This window comes from Pezoporus wallicus, unplaced genomic scaffold, assembly GCF_028554395.1.
Source record: "Pezoporus wallicus isolate ANWC-B61680 ecotype Strahan unplaced genomic scaffold, APGP_CSIRO_Pwel_v1 contig_8388, whole genome shotgun sequence".
Taxonomy (NCBI): Eukaryota; Metazoa; Chordata; class Aves; order Psittaciformes; family Psittacidae; genus Pezoporus; species Pezoporus wallicus.
This window is the reverse complement of record NW_026641203.1, coordinates 432165-444472: the sequence shown is the minus strand read 5'-3', so window position 1 is coordinate 444472 and position 12308 is coordinate 432165. Positions and strand designations below refer to the sequence as shown.

General features: G+C 41.5%; 1 protein-coding gene across 9 annotated transcripts in view; it reads right to left on the bottom strand.

Annotated features, from left to right (window-relative positions):
* FAT3 (FAT atypical cadherin 3) overlaps positions 1-12308 on the bottom strand; it is a 407707-nt gene that overhangs the window by 53059 nt on the left and 342340 nt on the right. The gene's annotated exons all lie outside the window — the stretch shown is intronic.

The window sequence follows — 12308 nt, the reverse complement described above, 5'->3', positions numbered from 1 at the left end:
CTTGATTCTACTGTTGAGCAGAAAAATATTATCATAAGACAGTATCTGTTAGACAAAATCTGCATCAAAGAACTCCTGCCATAATATGGACATTTCAGAAAGTCCCCTACTCCCCTGATTTGAGAGCAAAACTTGAGTTGTATGAAAGATGCCCTGTGTTTTTCAAATCCTGTCTGGATTGCCCAATACATAACACCTATCCACGCAGCTGCTGAATATGCAGCTCTATGCTAAGGTTGTTGTCAGTAATAAGGCTTGAGGGGAAGGTACTGACTTTGTTGCTTGCTGACTACAGTGGGATAGCCGTTTCAAATCTAATTAAAAGTGAACACAGATATGAGCTAATTCAGCTCCCTGGACGCTATTTGATTTTGTGATTTGGTCCTAGCTGCTTCACTAAGAGATTATAACTAAAACACAAAGATCTGCTAAAATGAAGAGTCTCTGCTTTTAACATCTCTCACTTGAGCATTTGCTGCCCTTTCTGTCTGAGAACCAACTTTACAACCCTGACATTAATCAGAAGAGCAAGAGCTACCAACCCCTGCTAGGCATATTTTGTTAATTTAGAATTAGTGGCAGTATTATTCTGCTTTCCAGCAGCAAAGCATTGTAGAAATATCTGATCAAAAGCAGCACAAATCACAGTTGTTTTCTGCTTGATGTAGCAGGAGTAGAGCATCCACACAAGGGGGAGCTGGGAGACTCTTTCTTCAATCACATGTACATAAAAGCTAGAACAACTACAAAGTTCCAGACCGTACTTGGAGAGCATTTGGAATTACTATTTGGCCCCTTCAGGGAGTAATGTTTTTATGCAGCACTTGAGACACCAGAGTGTATTTCATACATTTCATGTGTCTTTAAAATAAGGAAAATTTTAAATGGCAATATTGTAATGAACCAGGTGTTTTGCTTTGTTTTTATCACAGCAGAACCTCTCTATTCACCATGGCATCTCAAATGTGAAAAACACAGAGGCCCTCCTTCAGTAAAAACTGAGCAGCTGAGGAGGAGACTCCTATCCTACAGACAAGGAATTGAGCTCAGCCCATGAACTAGTCAGAGACTCTTTCATGTGTTGAAACACCTAGACTCTGAATACAGCCTGGTGGAGACCACACTCACCTCTTCATTTACTCTCTCTATAAGCTTTCAAATGCTCTGTGGGATGACAATCACCGAAACTGACAAAAGTGACAAAGGAGTAACACCTTGGTAAGTGGAAGGTTTTGAGGGACTAAATGGATGGAGGTGCGTCTACATTTCCAACAGGGGAACATCTCCTGCTGGAAATCCTCCTGAAACTTCCATTTATGAAGAGCGACAGACCTAACGAGAACAATTAAAGAGCTAGTAATTAGAACTGATCCCTAGCGATGCTGGAAAATGGGATTTTGCCTGATTCAGAGCATGCAGTTGATCACCCAACCTACATGAGTTTTAACTGTAAAGCTATTTAGTATTCTGTACTGGGCACTCTTGATGTTTGCCAGCTTCTACTCAGGATTAAATACTTCTCTGAGACAGGGACTTTGACACACACCTCCTTCACATATGTGTCTGTGACTGCAGAAGAGCCTTCGGGCTCTCTGGGTTCTAGTCTGGCACAAACACCCTATTTGATACTCACTGCAGCTTACCTGGGCACAAGACCAAATATTTAGATACCACAACATGTAAAGACATAAACTGCTAGAAGGGAGATGGCCTACTCATGACTTGTACTTTGAAATACCCCAAAACTTCAACAAGAGTACCTTGCAATGGAGAGTGTGCAAAGACAAAGCTGTTGCACCACATAGGGTGTGCTTACACAGAGGATGCAATAACTCTGGTGACTGCAATCTGATTGATCCATAATCTGACCACTCTCCTTGTATTCTACTTCTTAAAGTGATGTCCAGTAATTAACAAAATATTATTTTTTTTATAAGTGATTGCTAATGATCATACAGTGGGGACGGTTCAAAAAGAGATTGTGGTGTTTCAGTTTCTATGATCTCTAATATAAGGGACTTTTAGGCAGAAAAGGAGTTACTTCTTGAAGGGAAGTGCTTTTATTTTTCCTTCAAGGAAAACAAGAGAAGAATACAGAAGTTCCAGGGATGTGGGTTATCTTGTACTACTCTGGTTTGATGACAAAGCCAGTCTTATTTTTTTCACGGGACCTGAAGGAAATGCTCTTACAGGTGAAAATGCCATTTTATGCAAGGACAGAGAAGATGAGGGCAGAGGACCTGAGCTGAGACACTCGCAGATACCAGCCCTTGGTGGCTTTCAGCCTGAATGCAGCAGCAGAAGAGAAGGAGAAATACAGAAGCAGATCTCAGCTGCCTGCTAAACTTCTCCCACAGGCTGGAATTTAATGTTTGCTTGCTGGGAGGGAAATTAAACCACTGAAAAGGTGTGGCAAAACCAGCACTTTGAAGAAAGTGTTGTTATATCAATAGCTGTTTCCACTCAGCTTCCTGACCTGAGGCTGAAGACAAAATGGGCATGGGGCAAAGTTGAAGTAGGAAGTTATTTCGACAGAAATCCAAAATGCTTTAGTCCAGGGGCTACCATACGATGAGAGAGAAGTGTCCACCAGTGTGTGCCAATGGCATCCCTGGAGGCAATGGTAGATTCTGCTGTGGTTAAAAAGGAGAGGATTTCTGTTGAAAGGAAACAACTGCTTCAACACCATGGTTCCTGCCCTGGCAAAGAGAGCAATCCTCCCACATTGCTTGCCCACAGCTGTTCGGGGATTAATGTTTGCAAACTGCGTTGTATCTATTCACTTATCCACTTAAACTCCTCAGATTTCTAAGGTGCCAATCACAAACATAAGCTATTTGAACACGGAAAGCTTTGCAGGAATTACTATCACTATAAGAGGATTGCAGTACATTTTTTTTAAATAAAGGAATAAGCAAGCACATTTTCTATTTGGACTTGTATTAGCATATGATAGAATATTGCCCTTTGCCAAATCTCTGGTGTGAAGAGCTTGTACAACATACAGCCGTGTAGTACCTCAAATGCCAGCCTTCAAACAGGGGTTTTTCTTGTTTTCTTCTGTAATAAAACAAAGCGGCATGCACTGAATGTCACACACTGACATATTCTATGCCATTGCTTCTTTAAATAGCACTAGGGAAATAAAATAACTTCTCTTTATAATTCTGGAATATGAAATTTCTCTAACTCACAGAATCACTCAGGTTGGAAAGGAGCTTTAAGATTATCAAGTCCAACTATCAACCTAGGACTGCCAAGTCCACCACTAAACAATGTCCGAAAGTGCCACCTGTACATGTCTTTTAAATACCCCCTGGAATGGTGATTCCACCACTTCTGTGGGCAGACTGCTCCAATGCTCCACAACCCTTACAGTGAAGAAAGGTTAACTAATACCCAATCTATACCTCCCCTGGTGCAGCCTGAGGCCATTTCCTCTTGTCCTATCACTTGTTACATGGAGAAGAGACCAACACCCACTTCTCTCCATTCTCCTTTCAGGTAGTTGTAGAGAGTGATAAGGTCCCCGCTCTTTTTCTTCAGGCTGAACAACCCCAGTTCCCTCAGCCGTTACTCATCACACTTGTGCTCCAGACCCTTCACCAGCTTCGTTGCCCTTCTCTGGACCCACTCCAGCATTTCAATGTCCTTCTTGAAGGGCCCAAAACTAAACACAGTATTTGAAATGAAGTCGACTGAAAACAGTGGAGTTATAACACAGTTTGATCCAAACTGACACCAGTTAAAAGGCTGAGGTCACTAAACGCTGCCTGCATCACACACAAACAGCAATTTACATGTACCAAAGACCATACATAGTGTGTCTCTCCTTTCTCTTTTTATCTGCCTTCCTTAACTAATGATTTACTAGAGGGTAGATTTAGATTGGATATTAGGAAGAAATTCTTCCCTGTGATGGTGGTGAGGTGCTGGGGTAGGTTGCCCAGAGAAGCTGTGGCTGCTCCATCCCTGGCAGTGTTCAAGGCCAGGTTGGATGAGGCTTGGAGCAACCTGGTCCAGTGGAAGATGTCCCTGCCTGTGGCATGGGGTTGGAACTGGATGAGCCTTAAAGCCCCTTCCAACCCAAACCATTCTGTAATTCTATGATTTAATGTGTTTCCCCAAATATAGGTAGCCCACTCATCTGTGTTTATCTGGAAAATAATACTTAACTTTGTCATCTGCTCATTTTCATTTTGAAAACCTACAGAAAGAAAAATAATGGCAAGCATTAAAAATAAACAACCAAGAAATAAACTAGAAAGCTGTCCAGAGAGATTGCTGAAAAAAAAAAGCTATTTATCAATTTAGCAGTGATTTGCAAGCCTGGTATCTGATTACTGCGCTTCCTCTTGCCTCTGTCTTTCATGGTAAGACTCCTGACACTAGCGTGTGCCTATGGCACTTCCTGATTACCCAAATGTTAACCACACCAATTACTGGGAGTTAAAAGGCTTCATTAACAGGCTTTATTCACAACTTCATTAACAGAAAACAAGACGAAAGACGAATACGAAACCAGATTTTATAATACTCCATCATCTTGAAATGAAACAAAAAATTCTTGCCAGAAGTACCTTGCTGAACTGTAGAAGAATATATAGCCCAATAGGGAAAGATATTTCAAGTGATTTTTACAGCTTAAGCAGAATAGCTGGCCAAGTTCAATCCATAACACTGCTACCAAAACAGGCTTTCACTGCTGTGCCCCCTTTTCTGCTGGGACACTACAGCCTTAACCCCAAAGACTGTCACTCACACCACTGCTCCATGGTACCATGGGATGAAAGCAGGGGCACAGAGGACAGAGATGAAGATAACCAACCCCTTACTGAAGGGAAATGCTAGACAGAAATGGCAGGTGTAAGCTTTTAGTGGTGTGATCACTTCCTGCTTTCCATTTCAGCTGAGTCAGGTGTTGTCTTTTTTAGTGGGAAGATGAGACCTGGATAGTTGGCTCACCCTCCCTCACTCTTCTAGCAGATATTAACATAGCACAGGGTACTGGTTTACATGACTGGACTTGAATACTTGTTTCCATCAGTGCCCCTGAGTGATTCACTTCCTTATGCTGATCAGGCAGAAGATTATTTTTCTGCAGTGAGAAAGGCCACTTTGGGTACACCTGATCTAGGTTTACACACTGCACCTGAAAACATTGGTAATGTATCCTGAATCAATTGAATGAACACACAAGTAGATATATAAAAATAAATGCGTGTATGCGTGTATGCATATAAATATACACACACACACATATATGTATGTTTCAGTGATTCAGTTTAAATACAGGGCTTATTCAGCCAACATAATCCAAGAGGTACAATTCTCCTTGTCTAGTTCTTTGCCTCCATATTGTTAACAATGTCTTGGAAATCTCAAAAAATAAAGCAATGAATAGAAACGTCAGAGTATAACGACAGCAGGAATCTTGCGAGGTCATCTAACTTATCCCTGCACAAAGAAAGGATGGATGCAATTTATCCCCAAACACAGGCCTATCCTTTGATTGTGAACTTGTGTAACCTCTTCGGATAACACACTCCAGTGCCTCACTTTTCTTACAACTAGAAACCTTGTTCTAACTTTTTGTTGAGATTGAATAAGAAGAATAAAAGCCAAGGAGAGAAAAAGAACATAGGCTGACTTCCTTTCTCAGAGCTACTTGTCTGACATCTGAAGACTGTTATACTTTATCATCTCAGTTCTCTTTTCCTGGCACCCCCTCTCAACCATTTTAGCATTTCCTGGTAGCACATGTTTTCCAGACCTGTGATCTTTCTTTAAATCTCCATGTAGCTCACATCTTCCTGGAAGTGCTGTACCCAAAACCTGACACAGCCTTTCAGCTCAGGTTTTGCCAACACCAAGTAAACAGAAAGAGCTACTTCTGTTTTCCAGCATTACTCCTGTTTACTCATCTCATTCAAATATTTGACTTTTCACACTGCTATGAAAGTGTAAACATACATTCAGGCTGTGGTTCACCATAATACAGCTGCTTCTCTGCAGTTCTGCTGTCCAGCCAGTCGTTACCCAAACAACACGGATGCTCTTGGTTATTCTTGGCTAAACAAAGGATTTCACATTTATCTTGATGACTTGGATTTATTTTTCCATACCACTTTTCTTACTTTTCCATTGTTAAATCCCACAACTTTGACATTGACACTATCCAGGGTACTTGCAGCCCCATTCTGCTTTCTGACATGTAGCTATACAGATCTTATGCATACCGAACCATCCAGGAATGAAAGTAAGAGGAATGCTGAACCCATCACCTTTCTTAACTTATCCCTCCAGTGTAACAGTCATTACAGACTTACCTGACAACAGTTTCATGCAGACCATGTTTCCCTAGCTTGCTTATAAAAATAACATGTGGTACAATATCAAAAACCTCACTAAATCTAAGCCATACCACCCGTATTTCTTTCTGTACACCCTCTTTGCATGTTGCAGAAGGAAATGAGATTGGGTTGATGACTTCTGCTTGCTGAACTTGCTGAACACAGAATCTTAGTTATCTTGATACACATATACTCATTATTTCTATGCAAGTTGAGTGGCTAAGTTCCCCTGACTACCTATATGAAGCTTTAAAAATCTGGCCATTTGACATATCCTACAAGAGGGGTCATATAGACTGACTAATAGGATTAGGTCTCCTGCGTGCCTAGGCATGGGAAGCAAAATAAGCAATACGAAGCAGGGCTTGTTTAGGCAGAAACCTAAGCTTTCTATCACAATCCCCAAACACCTTGTTTGTTTACTTCCTAACACCAGGTAAATCTAAGACCTCACAGAGCCTATAAAATTTTATTTGGCAATTTTTCAGAGGCCCAGTGTGCTGTTTCTCCGCATTCCTAGGAGTGCTTCTGCTTTTATTGAGAAGGCAAAAGCTAGGTTTTCTCCTGAACAACTCACTGGGTGAACCTGCATCTCAGGAGTCCTCAGGACTAACCAGCCCACTGGGCGAAGTGGGGCATTGAACTCTCACGCTCTGTATGGAACAGAAGTCTGATGGTAAGGACACATTTCCAGGGAGAAGAAGTACAAGGGTACATTGACATAGACTATTACTTTTAATTGAGTAAGTCCTGGGGGACTTATCCACCAGGCTATGGAGCAACACAGCAATGCTTACTCCTGTCTTCTGCAAAAAAAGAAATTAATAATTCAGGTCGTTCATATCCTGCATTAGCAATCTAACCCCTGGACTATTTTAAAACTCAGTCAGGCAAAGATGTGTAAAGATATAGGAAGCTCTATGTGTGTTTTAAAGAGAATGAGCCATCCTATGCAAAGTATCTTGCAAATATTTATTTTAGAAGAACACAGACAATATCCAGAAATAACCTAGCCAGTGCTGGCATCATTGCCAATATTATCTGCCTATTAGCTGTTGGGTTTTAGTAAATCTTCTGCGCTATCATCTTTGTTACTCTTTTTATTCGTGTTTTGATCCCTGTTTTTGTCTTTTTCAGATCCTGAATGCCTCAGAAGTTTCTAAATCCATTTTAAGGGACCTGCCCAGCATAAATAAACATGCTAAGTGGAGGTTTGCTGTGTATTGGTTTTGCCAGCAAATGCCAGAATCAATATCTACTTCACCATTTCTATTATTCTGTTGCTTGCCATTATACATAATTCAGAGAACTGCTCCTTAATCAAGTTGTGACTGTCTTGCTTTCCTCTCAGACACTTCTGCAATCTCACTTGGCCCACCACTGAAGTCTGTACTCATTACTTGAATGCACAGGTTCTTGAAAGCAGTGACCCACTGAACAACCTAATGGAGTGATTTTCTTCTGAGCTGTGCTTACCAGCACTTTGATGCCACGTTCTACAAACAGTGATAAACCCTGGAGAATGACGCGTGTTCCTCAGCTGTTATTTCTGATAGATATTTAATTTTTATAGTTTTAATGGTTTCTTCATTTTTCCTACTGACACAAGGAGAGGACAAGAAGAAGAAGAAGATATAATATGCTTGCCTCACCACCCTCCTGGAGGTAGGTACAATCCAGACTGGATTGACTGAAACTTGAAAAAGTTATATTACCATCCTTCCCTAGAAAAGACATCTCTTATTTCCTGAGCACCTGCACATGAAAAGGGTTTGATTTTAGGAATTTTTTGACAAACCAAGTCTTTATTGAAAGATCAAAATCACTGAAGTCAAACCTCGCAGGGCAAATATCAGTTTTACCACAGATGTCTTTGAAATCCAACGTAAAAATTTCCATCAGAAGATGAAGGAAACCCTTCCCCACATTTGCCAGGTTCCCCATATGCTCACCAGGCCAATGATGTGCCACAGTTTGCTACCTTGTCCTTCTCTGGAGGAGTTAGGGAGATGATATCTGCTAGTGAGAAGGATAAACAGCTCCTCCAGAAGGCCTGAGTCTCTTTCACTGCGTCTCTACCACTCTGCGCTAGATGTGAGTAATTAGCCCCCCACACCAAGAACCAGACTGATTAGAGGCTTGATTGATTTAAACTCTCCACATTAAACACAAATGCACTAATCAGATGATTACAGAATCCTTCTCATAAATCTAGGTCCAAATACTATTTAACTCTATGCAACTCTTTAATAAACAACCAAATTTCAACCACAACTGACCTGTAAAACCTGGCTGTATAAACTTACCTGTAGGAGGGTCTCAAGTCTTATCCTGGCTCCCTGACTTAAGCTTTCAACACCCATTGTTTTCCTTCACACCATCTAAGCACCGAAGCTTCAGACACAGAGAGCAAAGAAGAGAAAAGCAGGGTCACCATTCAAATACCTCCACCCCCAAACTAGTTAAATAGGTTTTTTTTTGAACTGGCAAATAAACCTCTCACACTGTTGTCACTGTGCTGAGAGCCTACAGCAGAAGCTGGGAAGCTGCAGTTCTGGGCATCCTTGCACAAAAGTGACAAAATGCTTTGACAAAATAGCACACTGCTTCTTTTTCTAGGTTGCATTATCAGTGCTATTAAAACTGTTATGAGATATGGTTGGTAGAATGTTTCCCCAAACTAAATCTTGTCTGACAGTGATTCTTCTCTGAATTATGTCCAGCTTGGGAAAAACTGACAGTCAGAGAGGGCATCAAGTGTGGGTTTTCTGCCTGTCTGCACCGCTCTGCCAGTCACCAGGTCATGGTGAGGATGTTATGCTTTTGTCTGTATCCACAGCGTAGGTCTCTGGTTATTCAGAGGGCCCCTGTGGTGCCCACACTGCACAGCACTCAGGGAATATACCCAAAAGCCATCTGAACACAGTCCTAGACAGCATGCTGTAGGTGGCCCTGCTTGAGCAGGGTTGTTGGACAAGATGACCTTCCAGGGGTCCTGTCCAGTCTTAACCATTCTGTGACCGTGTGAACGCTGCAGCATCACACCTCTGTATCCACAAGCCCAGGAAACATGTTTCTAGCGAGGCCATCCAAACTGCATCACTTCTGCCTTGTCACCACACACAGCACTGTGGTCCTCACCTTCAGCCCACAGCAAGGGCTCTTCCTGACTCATTTGCTATTTGTACAGTCTGCAGAAATGTGGTAGGGGAACACATCATTCCTGTCAGGAAGCGGACTGTGAACTGTAACAGATACAAGGCATGGACAAAACTATGTCAAAGAACAGGGCAGGTGGCAAAAGAGGATGTCCTGGCTGGGCAAGGGAGCGGGTGCAGGCTTTTGCTATTTGGGGTGTGCTGCTATTCAAGGAAGAATCAGATCAGTCTCTGAGAAACTCCTAGATCTGGCTTGCCAGACATATCCTGTGCACCAGCTGGCTCCTTGCAGGCTGCACATCACCACACCTCCTCTACAATGTACTTCTATGAGCCCAGGGCTGAAGAAGTGGCGAGGCAATGAGGGATAGCTGGGGACAGAGGAGGGAGGTCTGCGTACAATAGGGAACTCTTTGCAACCAAATAATGGCCACTCCTACCAGTATGTGTCTTCTTACATGCCTGTGTTTTCCTGCACATTGGCTGCATGTAATACAAGGTGCTGGCTCCAAGACAACCTAGTCAATCTATATTGGTTGGTTGCACAGAAAGTGGGGAAAGGACCTGCAAGTGTAGGTACCAGTCATGGCTTTAACTATAGGATAATGCAGAGGCTGGAAGGCAGTCTCTCAGTGGCAGGCAAGAGAGAGCTGGCTGACAAGGTCGTCCCTTCTTTGAGCATAATTAGAACTCTATATTCATCATAAACCCAGAAAAAATCAATAAGTCAGTGAAATCACTAAACTGACAGCAAATGTGGATAGCGTAGAACTGCCAGTGCCCCAGTGGTGATGAAGAGGACTGCAGAAGGACAGGTGACGCACTGTTCATATTTAGTGCAGTGAATGCTCCTGCCTTTTGTAGACTAAACCATCAATCATCATGGAATCGGGCCTGAGTATGGAGGTCATTCGCAAGGCAAAGCTGGAAATAAGTCAGCACTTAACCATCACTTAAAGTGCTGCTGAGCTTGGACTATGCTGTCATTTATTCTTGTATTCTGTGAGCGAGGCCACAACACTGTGCAAGCAGAAACCATGAGCAGCACTGGAAATGAACATGCACCTGCAGCTCAGCTTTGGGCTCCAGGTTTATTTTGAAGTTCATAAATTTTTTAATGTTGTGCTAGCCACAAAGCCCTGTGTAGGTTTTCTCAGTGCTGCTGCTCTAGCACAACCCTAATTCTTTCGAAAGGGGCTGATGTTGCAGTTGCCTGATGGGTTTGCTCAGATAATTACACTCAGCATTCACTCAAACTCTTCTCATGCCTTAATTTGAAAAGGATGGAGTAATTTGGCACTTTGATTTGAAGACAGTGGGAGGTGGAAAATCCTGTGAACTTCTCTAAAAAAAATGTAAACCCAGCAATTTCCTTATATTTCTTAGTTTGTACATTTCCAATCCTAGTGATGAACTAGCAGGAAATACTACCTTCTGGAAATATTAAGAATTCTAAGCAGGGTGGGAGAAAAAACAGGTTGCCTAGAGGAGCTGTGGCTGCCTCATCCCTGGCAGTGCTCAAGGCCAGGTTGGACGGGGCTTGGAGCAACCTGGTCTAGTGGAAGGTGTCCCTGCCCATGGCAGGGGCTTGGAACTGGATGAGCTTTAAAGTCCCTTCCAGCGCAAAACATTCTATGATTCAATTTGTTTTATATTAAAGTTACTAATATATATCTTAACACAGGGACGTACATATATTCTCTGTCCTTCATGTGATCACTTAATGTGAGATACCTAACTATATGAAGAGGTTATGTAAAACGATCTTGTGTGCTACTACAGTTAAAGCCATTTCCTTCTGTTGAATACTGTGAAGAAGAATCACATCTCCCCTTCAGTGTCTCCATCTGTCACAGATAGTTTCTAAGCATGTATCCAAATTGCAAAGATATAAAACACCGATTTATGTTTCAGTCCTGAAATTCCCCAGGATGTTATGAGTTCAGGAATTTTGAGAGATATCAAAAGCACAAGGCAGATATAACACTATTTTCCTGTTAATTAGAAATGGTCTTAATTATCCAACAGCACCTGACCGCAAAATTTTCAGTTTTATGTTTAAATTGTGTTTAGTTTTAGACAACAAACTGACTTCTCTCAAGTTTGATCTCAGTGTCTTCTATACACATTCTTATCCTTACAGTACATGGCTCTTTAAAGTCCAAAGCAGAAGAATGGGAAGATTCTGAGACTGATTGCAAGATTTCTCATGAATGTTAAAAATTGATTTGTATGATGATTACTAGCTCCACTGATGTTTTCAGGATAACGCTCCACAAAACCTTACAGGAATATCATAGCCCACTGGGAATATCAATAATACATTTTTCTCTCTGATGGGAACATTACACTACCTGAACTCATTCAATATGCAATAGGGAATCAGTGGTTTTAGTATGGACTAACAAACAGAACAACAATGAATATAAAATCCAATTTTAGAGACCAGAGTTACTTTCATATGATATATATATATCAAAAGATATATGTCTTGCTTGATTTTCAGGTCTAATCATCAAGGAAGCACAGAGCTCCTTCCCATTCATCACAAACATCCCTTTAACTTATTTAGTTTCAGAAGGAAGATGTAGCCATTAGCTCATGTTATTTTAATCCTTTTTTTATTATTTTTTCCATTGTTAACCATATCATTATGTAGAGTTGGTATCAAGAACTTTTACTGACAACTTTTTATTCTAATTCTTTCTATCACCCCTCTCACCTTGAATGTCATCTCACCTATGAGGAAAATGACAATTAAGGCAACAGTGGAAAACAACACCACTGGGTCTTCACA